The 20,440-nt window shown below is 39.8% G+C and overlaps 1 protein-coding gene across 4 annotated transcripts in view; it reads right to left on the reverse strand.

Annotated features, from left to right (window-relative positions):
- Nucleotides 1-20,440, reverse strand: part of TMEM108 (transmembrane protein 108) — a 165,235-nt gene that overhangs the window by 115,347 nt on the left and 29,448 nt on the right. Inside the window, exon 1 of one of the 4 annotated variants that reach the window (XM_017734538.1) lies at nucleotides 16,718-16,827. The exons of the other annotated variants lie outside the window; for them this stretch is intronic. The gene's annotated coding sequence lies outside the window, so the exon portion shown is untranslated. Of the gene's footprint in view, nucleotides 1-16,717; nucleotides 16,828-20,440 lie in introns of those variants that run through there. 4 annotated transcript variants of the gene reach the window in all.

Here is a 20,440-nt window from a genome sequence, read left to right on the forward strand (position 1 = left end):
AGGGAAGGCGGGCTTGGGATCCCGGGGTTTCTCTGGCAGAAGGAAAAGCAGCCAAAGACAGCAGCCACCCTCTCTGTCCGAACGCCGAGACCGACTGACCACACACACAGGTGAAACAAAAAGAGCACCCAGCTCTTTTGTTTTTCTTAAGTACCTAGCCATTTCTTCCCCTAGCGGCATGTATGGGGGGAAAATTCCTTTAGCAGGAAAAAAAAACCCAAAAAACCAAGAGAGCTCCTAAAACCCCAACACCATTTAACAACTATATACCTACAATAATCTGTCCTGTTTCATCCAGACGGTAGTAGTAACAAACATTGTTACTCAGGAAGTACTTGTATCCTGTGTTGTATTCAGCAACTTTTAATTCACAGCATGTGAAATGAAGAAGTCGCAATTGTTCTTCCATTCCTTAACAAATCCAGAGTCCTGGTGGTGGCATTTCACCACAACACTGAGGTTAAATGAAAGTGGAGTTCATATGGATCATCCACCTTCAAAGGACCACAGTTACTGTAGGATAAAGAAAGCATTCCTCCCTGGGCAGCTGTGAATCTGCTGGTGTCTGAGGTCCTCTCACCCTGCCCTGCTGTGAGTACTTAGGGGCTGCTGAGACAATCACCATCACCACCTCCATCAAGAGAGGTTTTGAATAAGGAGTCTTCTACATGGCAGTAGAGATGCATGAAGGCTTGAGCTGAACTCCACAGAACGAGTTGCTCTACAGAGCTCAGTAGTTCCAGGCTACATCTCTTAAGCAAGTAGTGTAGCCAAATCGGACTAGTTTTGTATGGCAGCGTTGCTAAAGGTCCAGAAACCACATCCTATTGTTTCAGGGCAGTTTACTTGGGATTAGCTTTGCTTTAGTCTCCCATGGATTGAATAAGAGAAATTTGCATACAGAGGTGCAGCTTCTCTTTTAGTTTTATCCAAAAGCAGTCCAGTTCATAAGCACCAGGACTGCTGTGAATGAAAGCGTAAGAAGCGCAGACAACTGGAGTGATTCTCATCCAAACCAGATTCCTAAACCAAACTACAACGCTAGGATGTACCCTCTGCTGCCTGCCTTTCTTTTTCAATGTGGCTGATCACTGAGAACACAGATGTGAGGTCACAAGAGAAGCACGCCCAAGAAAGATGTCTATAGCTGGGTTGGAATGGATGGGTTTTCAGCTTCTGCCTTAACAGAGGTAAGGTTGCTGAGTTTGTGCAGTGACTGAGGCTTCCAGGTATACCATGAAAATGGACATTTTCCCCAAATTTACTCTTTATGTACCCCCATAACCATAAATAAACTGAGGTAATTGCACCAGCTACTGAGCAGGGAGCTGTAGAGCCTGCCAAGCAGGCGACGCAGCATGCAGTGATTGCTGCCGCTGGCTACGGAATAGCTGCAACTGTTCTCTCCTTTATTTTTCAGTCATAGCTGAGGGACATATACAGTGCTCACAATGCACTCTGCTATTGGGGAAAAGAAAATAAATTCCTGTCATGTTCAAAGGATGAAAAGCAGAATACATAAGAACAAATAATGGAAAGAGCTACTTTAATGTAGTCTTTGAATTTCTTATGCTAAAGCAATGCGCCCTATCCTGCAGCTCTTGATATCCTTGCCAAGCCACTCACACAAGAAGAAGAAGTCTGGGCCTCAGGATATATATGCAATTAAATACAAACTCTCAAAAACATTGTTGTAGAGGACACTAGGAGGAATGGTTAATAGCATAGCGGTGCCACAAGGATGATGCAAATCACCCTGCTATTTAACTGCCTGATCATAACTCACCGTGGCATGAATTCACTGCTAAATGCCTGGATTTTCTCTGCCAGCCACTCTATCTAATAGTTATCCTTGACCTTTACATACCAAAATGCTTGCTAGTTTACTGACTTCTCTAATGTTAACTTCAAAGCTCTCAAGATAAAACTCCTTTCCAAAGAAGCTAGCAGGGATATTTTCACTTTTGAAAACATCCTCTCCTCTTATTAAGTGACAATTAAGTTGCAGAAAAATCCCACTGATGTAACAGCAGTGTTGCCTGAACTGAGATGCTGAAGAGTATCAACTCACTAGGCCATTGCCAGCGTATGCTGTATTTCAAAAGAGAAAGTGCACTTATCCCATGCAAAATTAGAGCTTCTCCATAACACTTTTTGTCATCCAGAGGATTTCTGAGTAGCAACATCAAAAACTGCACACACACAGGACACCATTTTTCACAGTAATCCCATTAAAGCTGAATTTTGTGCTCATTTTTAGGTCTTTCCTGATGGTCACCATATTTCAGTCACTCAACTACATTTGACATGTCGGCAACCACTTCATTCTTGCTGTCTCAGACAAACATACTGTAATGTCTCAAAACCCTGCACTTATGCTTTCTTCTTAGAGACCTCTCTCAGGAAGAGGCCACCTCATGCCAACCAGAGTGAGACACGTGAGGAAAACACACTGAGTGTGTGTTAAAAAAGGTCTGACTTGATGGCTGTTTTCAACTGCCGCTTTTAATGCACCCTGCTCCCGGTGCAGGAGAACAGAACCATCCACACCACCAGAGCTTTGTTAAAGTCGAGTGCTGCTCCAGGCCTTAAGGTATCTGAGTAATAAAATCACCCACATCCTGCAGCTTTGTGCAGCTGACAGAGAATGACAGTTCTTCACAGCCAGGTACTGCTTGCAATACCCCAGCGTTATGGCATTGAATGCTTATCTCATTCATTTTGCTGGCAGACCATCCAATACTGGCACAATACAGCTTTCCATGCCAAATCTTCAACATATGTATATGAACTAGCAGAATAAATTTTTTCACTCTGCTCTAGCTACTATTCCAGCATAATTTACTGAAAATGTCCCAAATTTAATTGCCCAAGTCTTGTGCCTAAAGGCATAATTTTAGGGCTCTTTTCCTGTAATAAGTTGAGCCCTTCCAACTCCCATCAGAGACAAATAGAGTTGAAGGAGCTCCCTAAAAACCAAAACATTCAAATGATAGATCATTATTCCATATAAATGTTCTGGGTAAAAGAGAAATCAGCTCCTTCATACAGACTGGTTTGATGAAATATTGTCAAAAGACAGCCCTTCTTGGTACTTGATATCTTCTCTCCATTTGGCTTTTTAACTATTTTACAACAAGGGAAAAAAAAATACCAAAAATCTTCTCTCTGCCACTTTTACATGAGTATTGCATGTCATCTCCTATCTTGACAGTCCGATGGCAAGTAAGATCAGCAAGAATGTTAACCATTCACAACAGCTGACAGCAACCAGCCTTGCTAATTTGAAGGGAAAAGTCAAAAAGGAGACAAGGGGTTTAAATGTGGTGTTTAAAGGTCCTATCCACACAGGCTAGCACCTTTTAAAAATTATGTTGCTGATATGCAAACATAGAGGAAAAGAACTAGCTGTCAGTTTGTTTCAATGCCACATGGCTAGGAGACCAGATGCATGACAATATTTCCAATTCATGGAAAATATTAATCCTCTTACACATATATTTGTATAATTTCAATAAAATAAGTATGTAAATAGGCAAGATGTAAAGTCTTTAGCAGGTACATACAGGTCATCTATTTGAGACCCTCTAGATTTTTCTAGGACTGACTGTGGCTTCAGTCACAAGCTGTAATGCTGGCTCAGGATGCTCCATCTTGTAATTAAAGGCTTAATCTCCTCTTAGTCATCTGGGCAGTTGTAATGAAATATGCCAGTTACTCCCTACTCTTGTTTTGGAAAAATGCCCAGCAGATTACAACAGCAACAAAATTAAATTACCCATTCTGTACGTCCACTTCACAGCATACTCATATTGCCCTTTACCAGTCTTGCACTAAAGCAAGATTTATTAAACCAAAACAGCTTTCCATGTTTTTCAGATTTCATTACCCTTCAGCAAAAAAAGAAAAGTCTTGCTCAGGACTCAGTATGTCACTTTGCTTTTCTGACACGTTGCTTCACACTTTAGTTGGGACACAGCTTTCTGCAGCACTAGAAAGAACACATTTTAGCTGTTACACATTGGTGATGAAGCAATATTAACTGCAGACTCCTATGTCATTTAAAAAAAATTAAATAACAAGGGTATAAAATATTCTCAGAAGCCAGATATCATTCCCCAAACATACTCATATACCATCTGGCTTTGACCACACTGCCAGCTCCTTTCCTATCCCTTTCTCCCTCCTGCTTTCCCTTCTTTCCTGCTCCACATACTGCAGGTGCCAGCGACAAGTCTGAGTCGCATTTGAGTAAAAATAAGGCTGAAACAAAATTAAAGTTACAGGTCAAAAACTACAGAGTGAGTGAGGAAGAGGTAAGCAGCAGCTGTTTGCTGGCTTCTGATGATGTTCAACAGCTCAGCTGAACTGAGGGAAGTCCCACCTTACACACAAACAAAAACACTTTCACAGGTTTAGGCTCAGAAATTTTCAGTCACTTCCAGCTGCGATGGATCTGGCAAGGCCAAGGGTCCCATCAATACCAAATGCTACAACTGCCTCAACGAAGCATCCCCAGTACCTCCTGCAGCACTGCAGTGAAGATTCATCTCTTTTTACTCTGACCAGAATGCAAGTTTTTTGGTACCACTGACAATCTCTGAACAGCTGTGGGACACGAGTCTCAGTGTTCTTGGCATAAAAAAGTACATGGGTCAGGCCGAAATTTAGGTGCATATTGAAAACCCATTCTGCACTAACACAACACATTTTTAACTGCCTTTCTGCCAGTAGCAACAAGAACAGAATTAGTGAACTACAGCCAGCTGCTTATATTAAGAAAAGTTGGAAGACAATCATAAATGCAACAAATATACAAATATGAGTGGTATTGATTAAGACTATTTTTTGAGCAAGGGGGGTTTGCATTGTCTGTGATGCTGAGGAGCAGAGTACGTTTCAGTAAGTCCTCCTGGACTGAGTACAATGTCACTATTTTAAGGGACTTAATGACCATTTTATTTCTTATACACTGCATTAAGGACTAAATTATGCTTTCAGTTAGCTTAAGAAAAGTATGAAATAAAACTGTTTCATTTGTTCTGGATTTACAAAAGGTCAGAAACCACACTGTCCTGAAAACTGTTCTGATAGCACACGCATTTATGCAATAACAGGCTTGTGCAAAGCCCTTGCTCCAATCCTTCAACTCTTCAGAAGGACAACATGGGGGAGACACATGGCGTTTGTACTCTAATCTAGAACAGCTACTGTCTCACAGCTCATCCTCAATGCCGTTACAAAGTGCCAGTGAGGAAGGAGGTCAATAAAAACCAGATGGACCTGTATATCTGTTGTGAACCGTTCACAAGCAGAAGTGGGACAGGCTTTTCAGCAACACTCAGCTCACACAAGCCCTTGCTGTTAACAAGGAACCAGACTGCAGTGTTGTAGCACTCAGACATGTACAACACTACACCAAAAACTCCAGTATCAAAAAGTTGCTCCAGAGCTTCAACTGTTAACAAATAATCATACATATTTACATTCCAAGTCTGGTCTTCCCCCTTTTTTGCAAAGCTATTACATACCACTTTAGGCAGCACAGTGCTTGCAGAGAGGAATCCCACAGCATGATTTTAACCAACAGAACAAACCCTAGCATTCAGACCTTTGTAGATGCTTTTATGTGACAAAGATGCCCAAACTCGATGACTCATTCCTTATAAAAGCAGACAAACATGAATACCCTCGGGAGGATCGAGGAGATGACAGTCATTAAGCAGACAAACATCAAGATACGGAGACCAAATGAGTGCCTTAATAAGAATGGGAATTGCCCTTTCTTTTGTGGGTTTTTATTCCACTCCTGCTCAGCCCCCACCAAAATGACTTTGGTGATGTTATTAAAAATCACAGGTTCTTACAGAAAATGGGCTCAGAATGTCTCAAGACAGCTATTCCTACTCCTGTAGTAGGGGCCAAATTACCTTGTTGCATAACGGTTGCTTCTGCAACCAATAAAAGTGACTCTGGGACTGATGAAACAAACAGCAGTTCTGGAGAAGCTTCCAAACAATTCATGTTTAATTTAGGAATTTGGACAGTGAGTTTGACATTTGATTAAATCTGAATTTCCAAATTAAACAATCTAAAGAGCATTAAATTAACAACAGCATTATATCTTGCCAGTGAAATAACAACTCCCAGTACCTCCCTGGTTGTTGTTAGGCACCAGCAGTTGATCAGAAGTCCTGATAAAGCTCAGAGACAACTCTCCCCAGACTGATTAAATGCAGGTGCTTTTTACATCTTGTTTTCAGAGTCTGCACAAGCCTACCATGCATCACAGCTGAGACCCACTGCACTACTGTTCTGCAGCTCTTTTTAAATAAGCTCACTGATTGCTCCAGAGGCCAAGGTGTTCAGCTTCAGTTTTTGACTCCTGACACCCTGCCCCAGATGAATTTGGCATTTATCTCATATGCAAGTATTAGAAAATGTATGCAAGTGCTCACAAAGACAGGGTCTAGCAGCAGATGTCCAGTGTTTCAAACGATGTTGAAGCCAGAGCAGGGGAAGCCAACAGACAGGTGTTCCGACTCCTCCATGCTGCCAAGTCTGCCCCATTAAGGAAAGGAGGCTGAAGGCCATCAGTGAAACAGTCAAAACTTAATCGCCAAATGTGTCTCTGTTCTAAATACCTCTCACCAGCTGGTTACTACTTATCCCCTGATGGTGTCCGGGCGCATTCCCTCCAAAAAAGCAATCAAGCTCTTCTGATGTGGTGTGAAAAGCCAAGTCTGTTCCTTTCTCAGCGTATGAACACATGATCCACCTACAAAAAGTTCACAGAGCACCAAAAAGAAATGCTCAACGACTCATTTTTCCATGCTGGGCTGGGAAAACTCCACAATCAGGGCTGACATTTTGCTTTTGTCATCAGGAAATCTTTCTGGCGAAGCAGAGGCAACATTACTGCCCTCCTCATCTGTGTCATTTTCGTTATTTTGTCGGCACCTTATTATCCAAGAGATGGGACGATCACGATTATCACAATTTATTACTTAAAGACAAACAAGGCATCAGTCTCAAAGGCCGTGATTTAGTAACAAGTCGCCATAATTTACATCGTAATTTATAACTTTTTAGTCCAATAAGCAATTAACACGAAACTTTGTTTTGACTTTAAAACCTGTCACCTTTAGTACTTTTTACTGCATTGCGTCTGTTCCACAACCAATGACTTATTAGTTCGCGTACACACATATTCTTCTATCATAACATCTGAATTCTTAACTTAAACTATAAAATCACATTACTATACTTAAAACCCTTCACCATATCACCCAATACATTTTCTTACTTAAAACTATAGAAACACAGGTTTATGTTTCTTTTGCTTAAAGTATGTATAGTTTTGCCACTACATTAATCCAAGTTCTTTCCAAGGCTGTAAATCAAATTTACTAATGCTTGTAGAAGTTCCTGCTTCTCTGTTTTCCACAATCTGCCCCTGGAACTGCCACATGACATCACACCAAATTCCTCACTACTGGAAACTGGGTGCAGCTCCACAGATTCAGTGGAAAATGTAGTCCAAGTCAGGACTTTTCGTGGTCCTGCTACTGCTTCTGCATATGTGTTGTCTGACTCATAACCAAAGGATGAGTCAGGAATAGATAAACTATATTTTATCAGCTTCTTCAAAACCAAAAAGGTTTGGGTTTGGCTTTTTTTATGGTCAGGTTTGAGCATCTTAAAGGTCTTTTCCCTTCTAAATGATTCTATGATTCTGGTTTTTTAAGGGAACTTATGGGTTTAACGGTGCTTTTGTACCTCCCCTGCTGGAGGTCCCTGCCTCTATGGAAAAATACCTGGGCTTGGGCTCATTTTAAAAATAAGGATTTGAGTTTGCTGCATATTTCAAGGAGGGCCTTTGCTAAAAACATTCAGTCCTGAGTTAGGGAACACCCACTGCCAGCACAGGAATGCAGAAAAGTGATCCAGGAGTGTAAACAGCAAACCTCAGTCACATACACAATTTTTGTTACTAGGAGCTTAAACACACACTTCACCTCTTTTGTTCCTTCTTATCCAAGCAGCCAGATTAACCCTAAGTGCTAAAACGAGATATTCTAACCATGAGGCAGTGCTCTGAGTCAAACAGAAACAATTCTTACATTTTTAGCAGTGTTGCTAAGATATTTGTAAATTATTTAGAGGGGAAAAAAAGAAAAGCTAATTTATTTTTATGATCTCTGTTTACTTTTTGCCCCTTCCCCACTTGATACAGTGCTTTTCTTCATCTGCTAGAAGAATGTTACTTAGCTTCCAGCCTATGGGAGATATGCTTGAATTTTGTTTAGAAATCACAAAGCAGGAAGATTGTCTTTTGATCAGAGTAGTGTATTGGGACTCAAGAAACCTCGGCTTATACCCTACTCTAACAAAAATTCTCTTTTTGACATTTGGCAAAATGCTTTATTTCTCCACACTTCTGAAAACAGCCTTACTGTTCTGTTATCCTGTGTGAATAGTGAAACCCCATCTGAAAAACAGAGATACCATTTCCTCTTTGTTACCCATCATCTTGCCTGTTTATACTGCAGTCTCTGCAGGATTGGGACTTTTCCCCACTATGGGTTTATACAGTGTCTGTGATACAGTGGAGATCTGGTACAGCTCAAAACCTATAGACACTACTGGACTGCCACTATTAGTTCAACTCCTAGCACTAAGAAGCCAAAATTACTGGGGGAAAGTAATCTGTCAAAGCTCCAAAATCAAGTCCTGGAGTTCTCATCCTGACAAAATTCTTCCTGCTACCAAGATGTCAGGCTTCAGCCATAAATAAGGGAGGCATTATTCTATCAACCAAACTGGTAATTTCTTTTCAGTAATAAACGTAGAGGTGGAACCCAGTTTGGAAACAAATCTGTGACAATAAAGGGAACTAAAGTCCTACCTGACTGACAAATTCAGTTTTTCCATTATTCAAACCAGAGGATTCCATATGAAGGCAACTGCAAAGAGGCAGCTTAATTTACCCCACATTAAGATTCAAATTGTTCAGAGATAGACTATCACTGATTTAACTCCACTCTACAAGATATCATGGCCAATGACTTAACTGGCCAATTACTTATCCCTGATGAGAAACTGGTGAGAATGCCGTGCCTCATACATGAAACAGTGGTTGTAGTAAAATGTGCATGAAATGTGCAAGTCTAAATCAGAGCATTTTATCAATCATTTGCAAAGCTGACAGGCTTAATGGGTTTGGAACGATGAATATATTGTCATTTTGTTATTTGTCACAAACTAATAGAAAGCCCTATTAAAGTTATGCAAATTCTTTGTCCAGCATGAACAAATGATGATCCATATTCATATTTGCCTCAGGAGGAATAAAACACATACATTAACTCATTAGTTGGTTTTTCTGGCTAATACTTCACACCAAGTGTGGGGAAATTTATTTTTGTAAATGCCCAACTACTTCCCAGTTTTTTACCCAATGTGCTCAGGGGAACCAAATCTCCCTTAGACTTTGAAGTCAAGAAACGGACAAGATACTGCCATTTGGAGCACACAATGAGCTCTTGGGCCATCATCATTCTCTGGGTGCCTGGCAGTCAGGGAAGATTTTATTGATGTCTGAATGAAAACCCCCAAGCATGACTGAGAGAAAATGGAGATTTTGCAAGGAAGAAAATCATGTTTCAGTTTTGAGGTTATTTTCTGTCAGTCCCGCCCCTGCAAGATGCAGTTCAGATAGAGGTTGTTGCACAGGTACTTTTATTGCGCTGAAAGGCCTTGTACAGGATCACTGTGCAGAATTAGGTTGGGTGAAGCCCACGTTTGCCTGTGTATAAGTGAGAAAAGTGGGTGACAAGACCACCAACAGACAGAACACTGGAGCATACAAGTCCATGCGTGAATAGTTATGTGCTTTAACGTACCTTTTTGAGCAATATGTTCACCCAATATGAGCTGATCCTCCTTGTGGTAAAATGTATTATTTGCTCAATCCACTGCAAAACCTTTTGTTCTCATTTCTGTGTCCGTCCAGTTTATCTCCCTAAGGGATGAGGACATTTCCATCTCTTATACTGCACTTTACAATGGCCGAGCAATTCTGGCTCCCGTAGGAGTTCACTGCTCATACAGCCTTGGGAGAAGGGCCACAAGTGACTACTACATGCAGAACAACATGAGGCCTCTGCTCCTTGGGCTGTAGAAGGTGAGCACAGCACAGTGGATTTCCAATGTCCAGGCAATAACAAACTAGCATAAGATTCATGCTAACCTTTGGTCCTTGTCTTTTCCATTGCCTTCTGATGGGGATGGGTTATCTCATTTATGGTGCCTGAATAGGAAAGCATTATCCTTCCTAAATCCAAAGCTTTGCTGCTTTATCACTGAAGGGGAATATACCACACTTTGGAATTGAGTGCTCCCAGTAATTCTCATCAGTTTCTGGGAGAGCAAAGAAGAACTGGGCCTGTGATTCACCTTCTTTTTCAGCTGGCATAGCTGCAAACGTTTCCATTGCAGGCAACATAAAATAATAAGAATCCTTAATATTCTGGGGATTCACAACTTAAACTCAGACATCTTAGATGCTTAGCTCCATCCTGCAGTGCATGGTATTTAGGACTTTGCTTAAAAGAGGTGATACCATTGGAAATGATTATACAGAGGACATATTCCAGGGAAAACTGCTAAGGAAGGAAAGCCTTACAGAGGTCCTCTAGACAGATACACAGAATATGTCAAGTGAAATTAAGTTTTTAAACTTGTCCAGTGCCTGGAGAAGGAATGTCTGAAAACTCAACAGGCGCTAGGTTGGTAGTGATCCTTGCGTGTCTAGAGCCAGTCAGCCTCCTCACCATCCTCCCGCACAGGCCCTTGTTGGCTGTGCAAGGGAAGTCCCTGGAGGTTAACAAAGAATGTTCAAGGCCTGTCAGCTTAGCTAAACTGCTAGAGCCCCAATGCACTGGCATCCAGAAAAGACATGTCTTCAAACAACCTTGGGCTGTGGTCAGTTTTCTTCTTTAAATGAGGGAATCTTATTTAAAAGTCCGCTGCATTCAGCAGATGATTTCCATGGGCCTTGGAGCAGGCTCTTAATACATCTTGAAAAGCAAAAAAAAATTTTAAATTTCAAGTGTTGTGCTTATGGAATTTCCACATTATCAAACTATTAAGGTGAAGTGGTGTCTAGGGAGAAGGCAGGATTTCAGAATTGCATACTGCCAGTGTTTTTAAAAATTTCTGCTACTACTGTGCAGGGTACGAATCTTATTACACTTGATAGTATTCTTGCATATAAAGCAGAGAAAAACCATTGAGAGGAATCAATGAGCTGAATGGAAGGGTTTTTTTCTTATAATCATGTTCCAATTTTGTGTTTTCTGAAAGTTATTCTTATCTCTTTCTTTCTATTATCCTCAAGTGCCTGAAATTCTCTTTGATGGAAGACAGCTGCATCCTACTGCAGTTGACAAGCCCTCAAAAAATGCATCTGACAACCACGTTCTGGAAAGATGCATCTGTAATGGCTCCTTTCAGTGCAAAAAGAATCAGTGCAGCAAGGTAAGAGCTCTTGCTCAGCTGCTACTTTCTGACACTTTGATCTCTGCTTGCAAGGTGATCTAGCCTGAAGGCATGCCAGGGAGGCCTCCAATCTTATCAGATCCCATAAAAAAAAGCAGGACTACAACTGGTCAGTATTTAGGTAGAAAGCTAAATTTTGGGGGAGATAATGTTGAGGATTCAATAGATGGCAGTCTTACCTCAGAGTCAAGACTGAGGAGACGAATGTGATATCAAGGGCTGGGGGTGCCATCTTTTAGAGGTGCAAAAATTAGGTACCAGGATGAAAAAACTCCAAGGTATATTTGGGAGATCATGACCAACTGTTAATGTTCCGCTGAGAAATGCCAGCCCACAGACATTCTCTCCCAATTTCAAAGCCATACTCTTGCAAAGCCATGACATGCTTTTTAAAGTCGCCCATCTCCTGCTCCAGAGATTGCTTAGCTTAACAAAAAATGATCTGTGTATGAGACCAGAATTTCTCTGTACAAGGCACCAAAGACAGTGTCAGATGGGCAGAAGATACCACAAGAGTAACACTGAAGTATGGATTTTTTAAGTTTCAGTGTTGACTCTTTCTTGTATTACACAGCTAAGAGATTACTAAGCTGTGACTGTATCCAGAAGGGAGAGGTAGAAGAATTTCACTTACAACCCTGTACAATTTATCCTGTTCTTGAGTCAATGTAAAAGAAGTCCTGAGCAGATAGGAGTTTAAAAGTTTTACCTTCTGCTACCTCATGCATGCCTTGGCTAGCTAGCAGTGTCAGATATGAGTTGCCTGGACCAACAGCAACATTCCATGCCCAATTTTTAATGCAGAGAGCAAACTTGCATCAAGAATCAATATGTCTCTAACTATCCCATCTTCACTGGCCAGAAAAAAGGCATTATTATATCAAGGGTTCAAGGCACCTGTCCATGTGGGCCATATACTATTTTCAATCATCTGGCCCTAAACATGAACTGACTTTGAGCTGCTGTCCAACAGAACCTACACAAATAACTGCATGCTTTCCTCATATCAAACTCCAAGCAATTTTAATACTTCTGGATCAATAGGTCCTCTGATGTGTTTATCAAGGTCTGTGCTGTCTTTTGTGCTGTCCCACTTTTTCTTTTTAGAGCGCTGTAGGGACTTAATTCCTGCAGCTCCAGCTCAGAGAGATTGGAAAAACTACAAGCTAGGTGGACCTTATGCTTTCAAGGACCTTATGCCAGCATTCAACCATAAAACAAGTACCCCTTCTTTTCTGGACCTATCATACAATGTCAACTTCATCTAAAACCATTTTTTTTTCTCTGATACAAGAAAAATAAAGTGTTGATGTACATGAGTTGATAATATCATAAATACAATTGTGAACAAGATGCATCTAGAGCAGCTGTAGTGACTTAGGAAAAGTATGCATGGGCATGTGTGTTTACCTATGTATGCAGATATATTTATTTGCTTATATATATGCACAGTATTTTTCTTTTTCAAAATTTGTACACTTAGTTGTTTGCATTTGTTTCCATATTTTTCTGAACACAGAGAGGTAATATTCCACAGCGCTCTTTATGTAGAAACTCTTTTTCCTTGTTTGCAGAAAAAACACAGTAACTTTTAAACAGTAAAAGCGAAAAGAAAACAAGGCATTGAAAAATGATGAATGGAGACAATCTGAAAAGGTATAAACAAACATACTTAAAAGGAGCCCTACCAGGGAGAGAAGATTACTATTTTAACCCTTTGAAGAATTTCATCCCATTCCATCACAGGTAGGTTTTACAGTACCAAGGAATCAATTAGTCTTTGGTACATGCTGCAGAGGGATCTGTACCCAATGAAGAAAAGGCCTCAAGAAGTTGCTTAGTGAAGTTGACTCTTGCCCTTTTGCTAGCAATTTAGGACATTCTCAGTGTATTGATGACAAAGGACTCAGAAAACCTGAGTTAACAAAAATACTAGCAAATGGTGCTGGTTAAATGAGTGGCATATGGCTGGCATGTGGAAACAGTCAAGAAATACAAAAAACAGCATTCTTGTTCACTTGGGTGGCTACCTGCAAATTTTATGTGCATATTATTATGTCAGGACCCAGCAGCACAGTCTTTCAAAAATACACTCCAGTGTCATTAGAAACTTGTGAGTCCCAGATTCCTCTCACGAAATGATGCTGCGCTGCTTTTGATAAGCTACTTTATTGCTTTTCTGCAGTTTAACTAGCTGTAAATGGAGAGAATATTACTTACCTACCTTAGGGGAAGGTTAGGATTCCTAACTACATAATAGACTTGAAGTGCTGTCATCAAAAAACCCTTTAACTGAAAAAAAAACCATGATGAACATTTCAAGGAGTTCCAGCCATTTTTATTGATTCATTTCTTACAGAGACAGAAAATGTTTAATCTATTAGAGGGAGGAAAGAGAGATGGAAAGAAACACAAACTTCTCAGTCATTATTTTTCAATGCAATAAGTGGATGCAAGTACTACTAAGCTGGCATGGATTGCAAGGGAAGGCCATGGCTAATGGGACAGCTTTTACCTGGCACATCTATGACTGTACGTACAATCAAGTCTGATGCCTACTCACAGTGAGAACAAGAAGTCCTCTACCTAGGTTTTCTCATGAAACAGAAAGCTTGTCCTCTGTGACATTTTACGCTTCTCAGTTTTAAATGAACTGCTGTTTCCTCTCCCCTGCTTTTGGCTAGCAATGAGGGGTCGTCAATATTCCCCTGTTTTCACTCTAAGTCAACCTTGGTGACCTAGCTGCCTCATAACAAAATCTTGACTGAACAAAGAAACCATTTCTCATCCATTTCCCATAATGCAGCACAAATGAAAGCCCTGGAAATGTTTTATTCCTCCATATTGCTTGTCACATGTAGCTTTTCAGCTTTTTCATTTGTCCTCCCTCCATCTCCACACAGTAATTTTATTATCATCCAGCCCCGGAAGGGCAGGAACTTGCTGTTATTAAAATGTGAGAACACAATTTGAACTGCTTAATGCCCATGGCAGCCTGCATACTCAACTGCAGCAAGAAGTCCATGTCTAGATAAGCAGACCTAGACAGCAGGGCTCAGCAGCGAAGTCGCACCTGCAAAACCTGCCCTCAGGCACTCATCTCTAAGGCAGGTGAATTCCTGACAACTAGATATTGAATCTTGCTGGATTGTTGGAACAAATATTGCAAATTTTCAGGTGTATTCCATCATGCAGGAGTTGCAACTTAAACCAATTGCTTGTTCTTGAAACTCAAGGACATAGGCAAATTTTCTTGCAAAATGCACACTAAATTTCCAGTGGAAAATAGTTTGAAAGAATCTTGAAGAGTTTCTACGCACAGCAAAACCAAGAGTATCTCAAAGGAGCTCTATCACTGTTATTCCCATGTACTTGGTCTTATTTCCAGCAGAAATCAGGAATTACTTCTGAAAGCAATAGTGTTCGGTACATTTCACTGCCCCAATGCAGACTTCACTGGGTTCATTCCAACTTTCAAAAGTATTTTGAAACCCCCTACTGTGGTTATCTACTTGTGTCCAGCTTGACCTACTCTGTTCTTGCCCTTTTTTACTGAAATCAATAACTACATTCTTATCAAACTTTTCCCATAGACCAAATATGAAAAAATGGCATCATATTAACCACAAGAGATGCTCACCTCAGTGTAACATTACACAAAATCACCTCTGCAGTTTACATATTTTGAGAAAGCCTATCTTACAAGCCAGTGAAAAGGGTTTACAAGCAGATTAAAGGATAAAACTGCCAAATACACTGAAATACATGGTCGATATGCTGCTAACCAAAAATCCATAACTGTTTTGCTGATAAAGCATTGCCTAAGCTGCAGTTTGTTCAGATTGCTGCTTCAGATTCCTCATGACATGATCAGCAAAATGAGGAGCAGCAATTCTGCTGTTTCCAAAAGAGATGTGTTGGCTTGCAGTCATGTCTGTATAACTGATTTTCAAATTCCTCTGTTGTGCTTTGAAATGATTAAAGGAAACCAGCACAGAATTTCCCCTTCATGCTTTCTTCAGCAAACCTACTTATGTAGAATGTTTTGATTTACAGTGTAAGTTTTACAGTTTGAGAGATTAATTCCTCCTTGTTCCACCTAGAGCTGTGTGCTTATGAAACACCAGCTGATTACTAGCTGAACCTCCTGCCCAAGAGCAAAATGACCATGCTGGAGTGCTACTTTGCTCAAAGAGGTTGTGAAACCTCCTTTGGAGGTTTGCAAGACTCAGCAAGTCAAAGCCACACTTCACCTAATCTACTCCTGGCAGTAGCCCCCATTGAGCTGGAGGCTGGACCAAGTGACCTTCAGAGATCCCTGCTTATCACCAATTTATATGATTCTGTGACTTTGGTCAGGTATTAAGATGTAGAAGGTACTGCTCCTGGAACAGTTATTTTTAGAGCACTCCTCTCTCATCCAAGTCTTCACTGACAATTAGAAATGGAAGACTTCATTTTACAAGGATATGTTTGGAATCCTCTGCTGTCTCATATCCTCAGAACAATACTAACTTTTGACATTAGAAGAATGCATGCAAAAGGAAGAGATGTTACAGACAATGCTTTGTCCATCCTGACCAAGGCTAAGAAAATGATCTTCAGTGAGCAAAGTAAGACATAACCATATGGATGATTAAGAGAGAGGTCTGTAGTAATTACAAAGTCCCCTCCCTCACCACAAGCCCTTTCTCTAGCAAAAGGTTGCTGAACAAGAACTTGCAAAACTCCTTGTAGTACTCTGCGGTGTTCACATATGCAAGGTACTGAGTTTATAGGACTAGCATCCCTTGAGATTATAAAAACCTACTTCTTTAAAAGGAAATTAAGACAGAGCTCACAAATGCTCTTAATTCGGATTCAAAAAATAATCCAATTAAAAAACTCAGCCCAGAACATCAATATGCATGTGCTAAAAAATTACAAGAGGTACCTCAAATACATTGAAGCCAAGTTAAAGCAATAGATTGTTCAGCATACTGGAATCTCCTTAAAATTCTAGGCTATTAATTTCTAGTCTAGCCTTACAGTTTAGAACTAAACATTCACTTATGGAAACAATCTACAAATATCTATACATGTGATCACCTCAATCTCTAGACAAAAGTAAGCATGTAATATCTAAAGTTGATAATAACTTATGCATAAAACTCACCTCAACTGCATAAAGTCTGCTCAAGAAAGCATCCATATTGTAGCAACTAGTCCCATCCATTAAAACTTGGTCTATCTTAACCATGCCACCCATCATGGAAGCAGAACTAACTAGAAATTAAAAGAAAAAAAAAAAGTGCTTCACTTGTAAATAGAATTGAGTATGCAAATATTATTGTTCAAGATATGCACATCACTTGAAGCATAAATCACACAAACAGCCAAGAGACACTTTTATTTCTCTCTGGAGTACAATCTACTTAAAAAGTCATTGCTAGAAGGTAACAGTTGTGCCAAGGTAGCATTTGATATCTAAATAATTGATTTTAAAATCTTGTTAGTTGATGGCTGACCATAAAAGCATTCTGTCTGTTGGCTAAAATAGCTCAAAACAGACCAGACACTTGTGAGAGTTCTCATGAACAATCTGGGTTTTTTGTCCCACCAGATGGGACAAGCGTTCTTTAACACTTAAATGTACTTCATCTGAAGAAATCAAAAGAACAGCAATTTCTTTTCCAGTATATACAGGACACCAAATGTCAAAGCAACCCACACTGAGAGCTTTTATGTGCAGTTAGATTAGCTTCCTGTAATAACCACACATAAGTAATTGTGTAGCCTAGTTATTTTCAATTGTTCTCCATTTGCAGACCTCCCCTCGGTGTTCTCCAATGGAGGTGAGCCTGGGTTTCAATCAATTTTAAACCTCCTGAAGTAAACTCACTTTACTTTGCTCTGTGCTGTAGAACATTTAGGAAGTAGCTCAGTGATACCTGGGCATCTGTAGACTGTGAGCCCCAGGACCACAGTGCAGCCTCCATGCGCCTACTCATACTGGCATGGGCATGCCCTAGAGTAGTGAACATTCAACTAGTACTGAAATTCTGTGTTCCCAGTGGAAACAATTACACAAGCCTTCCTTAGCACACCTCACAAGTATTGAGGGTAGTACTAAGTCTCATATCTCTTCGTTTTTGGGGTTTTTTTCAAATAAAAGAAAACCAACTTTGATCAAATTTATCTGCCTTACTGTATATCTCATGTCTCAGCTTTTTAATATGTATGAGAATCAAAAAGAACATAACGGTCATTACAAATTTCACAGAAAACATCCATTCATGCACTTGAAAAAAATATTCTCTGTTATATACAGAAATACTGAAAATTGTTTGCCTCAGCTATTTCTACTTAGGGGGTTTTTTTACTTCAGAATATGATCCTCTCATTACATCCTGGTCAGGCATCTCACCTGGTCAAGGACCTGAAATCAAAGACAAATCACTAGCTGTTTCCAAACTGAGGACTCTTCTTTCCATAGTCCCTTCCCAAGAACTGGGAGCACTGAATTATGTCGAAGGTAAGAAGAATTGCACTCCTTTCACTGCTCCTGGCCGGTGGTATTAAAACAGACACCTTCTTTGCATTTCAAACTTGCATTCAGAGCATGAATGTTACAGAGCAGACAGGGCACTTTGCTAAGTCAGCTCAAAAAAGGAAGTTTGCTTCAGAAGACATTCCAAGTTCATGCCAAGAAACACTCTAATTGTTACAATTTTTTTTTTTTTTTTTTTTAAAGCACAGCCTAGAAAAGATCAGAAAGACAAAATTTAATAGGCCTGCACACAAGGTACATTCTTTCTTCAGTGACATTCACACAAAATCAATTCAAGTATATGTGTTTTAATGAAAATTAAAATACGTATCAGTCCATTAGGCTATCAACTGAAAGATCAAGTTTTCACAAGAATGTCTAATAACTACCTACAAAAGTGTTCATGCACTGCTTACAAGAATATAAATGACTTTTACGTACACATGCAAACACTTGGCTGTGCATCCTAAGCACTGCTATCTGCTTGTAGTCACCATAATCCAACATACTTGTTCAAATGTGAGTTTGTCTTCTTGCAGCCATGAACATAATTTTGCTAGAAAACCTTTAGTGTTTGGCAGCCAAGCACTAGTGGTCCTCCCAGGCACTGCAGGATAAATATATTCTGTCCAACCTTCTGACAGAGGGAAGTAATGACAAATGCCTGTTTAAAGTTTTGCCTTACTTTAGAAGTTTCATTGGATACAGTTAGATATAATTAATTCTACTCACATATCATGTCGCTATGTAGTCCTATAAGAACCCTGCCTTTCATGGCTTGCTGTTTTCACAAATTATTACATAAACTTACATATTTGTAAGGTGTTTCTCTAAAAATTATGACACTTGGCATAAAATCAAAATTGCCCCCGACTCTGTACAAACTTGATTTTTATCCCATTTTTTATTTATGCAGATTTTCTAAGCTCATCTAGTCTTTACTGTTTATTATTACTTATTCCATGTCTCACGGAGACAGAGAGAGCAGAGATGAGAGATCTGTTTAATTTGGTGCCAGCCTAGCCCTTCAAACTCACAACACGAAAAATGAGGCAGCGAGTTGGAAGGAAACCCTTTAAAAACTTTATTATACAGGACAGAAACAAGCTCATAATCATCAAAAACACCTTAACATTGCACAGAAATTATAGCACTAATTTTGGTGGCAGACTTAAATGCTACTGTGTTGTCACTTAAAGTGTTTTGAGTACTGAAAAGTCTAGAAGTATGCCACAAAAAAGAAAAAAAACCTTCAAAATTTCATTTTAGTTCATTCACAAATTATTAAAAATATACAGAAGCAGAAAAACCACTGAATACAAGGGGAAAGTTCTGACGTACAATAACTACTTCTAAAGATTTTCTCTACAGAACATGCTTTTCAACTACAGCCAGTGTTTTCCACAATTTATTCTAATATATTGATTTTTCAGGCCACAGCTGCTGTCCTTTGGACTTCATTCGCAGCTGTCTCTTCTTTTTCTTGTAATCAATGCAACTAAAGCTACTGTAGTATTTACTTTTGCCAACTTAGTTCACACAAGTCTGTTTGCCTTTTTTTTTTTTTTTACTTTTTGGCAAAACCATTTTATTTCTGGCTTGGCTTCAAAGTTGAATCAAAACTATCAAAACTTTTTGCCTGCATCTGTCATAACTACTTATTGTATACAAAATAAAAAGCAATCAGGTATGAACGACAAAAGTAAAGCTAATTAAAAGTCTGCTTTCCTCAAGCATATAATGAGCCTGTTCCAAAGACTATTTACTACCCTTGCAGAGCATTTTTTGCCATTTTCAATAGGCAGAAAACTTATCAACTCCCTGTGCATTCTACTGCCAGCATGCCACAGCTTAAAAAAAGGTATATGCATCTCTGCAAACAAAAATATGTCTGAAGTCAATGTGCAAGAGCTACATTTTATGTTCCTCCACTCAGTAATAGGACAACTCTCTCAATGGGGTGTTCACAGTCTCTGTTAGGTCGCTCTTCCCTTCTTCTTCCTTCTTCGGGCCCCCCAAACACGGAATTAAATTCAAAGCATTGGAGCAGGCCCTACACAACTAGGACATAGCGGTACATGTGCACGTGAAAGAAAGCTGTCATAAATGTCACTGCAGGACCCCTGGACTCAACTATATTATTGCAATGAGTTCAATATCAAACATGCTCCCCTTGTCAGAAATAAAGCCTAGTTTCTGACTTTTAAAAATAGCTGTTAACGTCAATCATGATTCAAAGTCAATCGTACCAGGAGAGCCGTGGTTGGATATTGAAAATTGTAAGTATGACAGGACAGATGGTAATTGGAAGCTTTTGTAACTCCTGCAGCAGAAACACCAGCCACTCTG

The sequence above is a fragment of the Corvus brachyrhynchos genome, unplaced genomic scaffold, assembly GCF_000691975.1.
Source record: "Corvus brachyrhynchos isolate BGI_N302 unplaced genomic scaffold, ASM69197v1 scaffold94, whole genome shotgun sequence".
NCBI classification, from domain to species: Eukaryota; Metazoa; Chordata; class Aves; order Passeriformes; family Corvidae; genus Corvus; species Corvus brachyrhynchos.